Raw genomic sequence first — 2,500 nt, 5'->3', positions numbered from 1 at the left:
AACACTACATTTCCCAACGGCAGAACCGCGGGATTCAGTGCTGGGCTAATTCCTGTTCGCTCGCCGCTACTAAGGAAATCCTTGTTAGTTTCTTTTCCTCCGCTTAGTAATATGCTTAAATTCAGCGGGTAATCTCGCCTACTCTGAGGTCGTCGTACGTGATACAAAATTTTGTGTGTTTCGGCCGAAAGAGCGTAAAAGTAGTACTCGCGAAAACGTACAAAGCACAAAAAAAAAAGAAAAAAAAAGAAAACGAAACAACACTACACGACAGAAGAGAGAAAAAGGTAAACAAAAAACCGATATATGCCTTATGCGCCACACCAAAGTGTCAATATAATTCTTTCTTCATCTCTCGTCGATCGGAAACTCTCGCTAGACGATCTGGCCGGTTAACTTTAACGTCCGTCGAAAAGAACTTTCGGGGACTGGACGACCGACAGATCGCGCGGTTCCGCACGAATCGACAATGAAGAAAAGAAAAGACATGGGGCGACCGACATAAAGGTTCTCATCATTGGATATACCTTTTCTCTCTCCGCGGTGCTGTTCCGTGCGTGAACACACAAGTGTGTCTTTTGCGTCGTGTGACAATCAAGTTCGAAATAAGCCTCGCCAATAGAGGAGTATACATATTATTAAAAAAAAAAAATAATAATACATATAACCCGGTGGGATTTCTTTTTCTCTCTACTTCTATATAATTGAACCAAAAACCACGGGGGTACAGAAACGTTGCGCACGAAACGATTTATCATCGATCAAACGCAAAACCAAATTAGAGACACGAGAGAAAGAGAGTAAGATCTCAAGACGCTCATAGGCCGTCATCAATACGATTCAACGCGAACGTGGCGATGGAATGGCAATCGCACAGATTAGCGAGGACACGTCGACGACGGGGAATAATTCCGACCCGATCAAGTACGACGTGCTCATCCCGCACATTGCTGCGCTTTGCTCCGCTGTCCATCGATCATCAAAGCGTTCGCGATAGAACGAGAGATCTCTTTCGTCTCTTCCCTCGAAGACTCGAAAAGGAATGTGTGTTTGTCGAAATCGCCGGCAACGACGACCCTCCGCCGTATGGCAATTATAACGTAGAGTTAAGAAACTCATCCACGCACAGGCATATTCTCTCCCTGGGGCTTAACATTGCCACACCACACACACTCTGTGTGCCACACAGTATTCTTTCTTTCTTTTATAATTTGTGTGTCCATCTCTGTAGTCTCGCGAGACTCTTGTAAATATACCTCTTTCGTATATACGCATCATTTCAGGCGACGTCGGGAGCGCGTTAAATGTTCATGAGTGGAAACGCTTCTTTCCGCAAGGCGAATCGTTTCGCAGAGAAGGTGAGAGATTTGGAGATCCTCGTCGAAGCGGTGCCTTACGGGCGGTCGTATTTTCAATACGACTCACGACACCGTAAAAACACTCACGCAAGTCCGAACGTAAGAAATACCAATCCCTACTTCGCCTCTCGTGGAAACTAGATATATATGTTTGTATGTGTTTATAAGACGCAATGCAAAAATTGGCAATTTTCACAGAACCGCGACAAACGCCGACGAAACGCCCATCATTCGCTCGTACGTAGCATCTTTGCAACCCGACTCCGAAACGCTCTTTGGCGCCCTCCAAAAATATATTTGGAGAGGTAAGCGACGGCGGGGACTTACAAGAGCAACGCAAGCAGTTTATGGTTACGTAAACGACCCTCAGCCAGGCGTGGTCCAGGAATTGTATCCGTGGACCGCAATGTGCGTTCGAAATGTCGATGTTCATGTGTCCTGCAGTTCACACGTTGACGCGCAATTAGCTGCGTTCTTCATCGACCCACGAGCCAAGTGATCCACCGTTCAGGGTAATCGTATATATTTTTGATTTACAAATCAATATATGTATATGTCTCTTGTTCTGCGGTTCGTAAGAACGCATTGTACCTGAACGCTCCAACCAGCGCGCGAAGGAGATTCGTTCAGGCGTCGTTTTAAGGACGACACTATCGTCGTCCGTGGAAACGGAAAAAAAAAACCGTCAGATACGCAACACGTATCTGACGGCCGGGCGAACAGTACATTGAAAAACCGTTAACGTGGAAAACGCGGAGATGAATATATTCTCTGAAAACGACGGGGATCGTAGACAACCCGATACTGGATCCAGAGATGTAATAATATTCCTCTCCTCTTCACTTCCATTTCATTTGATGTGAGAACGGAGGACTTCACAGCCGGCTCTGGCAGCGGTCATTCGTCCCAAGCTCTCGCGATGCGCACTATTGGGCCACACGCACGGAGTAGGGTGTCAGACTCACGACTGCTTTAAAAGCGAGCTTCACGAGCCGGTCCACTTCCCGTATAAAACACATTTCCATAAAATGTTGGTGTGTGCTCGAGGTAACGATAAATTCCGATACAAGCGGACTCGCGAGCCGGCTCTGGCCGTAGGCGCGATCCCCGTTCTCGTCCCAAGCTCGTCTGCGCGCACTATT

At 46.9% G+C, this 2,500-nt stretch overlaps 2 non-coding genes across 2 annotated transcripts in view; both read right to left on the bottom strand.

Moving 5' to 3' along the window:
• The window catches only part of LOC143220707 (large subunit ribosomal RNA), a 4,010-nt gene extending 3,858 nt beyond the window's left edge, over positions 1-152 (bottom strand). The window contains exon 1 of the ribosomal RNA XR_013011657.1: positions 1-152. This exon is cut by the window's left edge and continues 3,858 nt beyond it. This is a non-coding gene — a ribosomal RNA (large subunit ribosomal RNA).
• A 1,566-nt stretch (positions 153-1,718) lies between these two features.
• Positions 1,719-1,873, bottom strand: LOC143220706 (5.8S ribosomal RNA). Its single transcript, XR_013011656.1, has one exon. It is a non-coding gene; the product is annotated as a 5.8S ribosomal RNA (ribosomal RNA).
• Between the last annotated feature and the right edge of the window lie 627 nt (positions 1,874-2,500).

Source organism: Lasioglossum baleicum, unplaced genomic scaffold (genome assembly GCF_051020765.1).
Source record: "Lasioglossum baleicum unplaced genomic scaffold, iyLasBale1 scaffold1458, whole genome shotgun sequence".
NCBI lineage: Eukaryota > Metazoa > Arthropoda > Insecta > Hymenoptera > Halictidae > Lasioglossum > Lasioglossum baleicum.
Note: the sequence above shows the minus strand (reverse complement) of the source record. Positions and strands in the feature narration are given on the sequence as shown.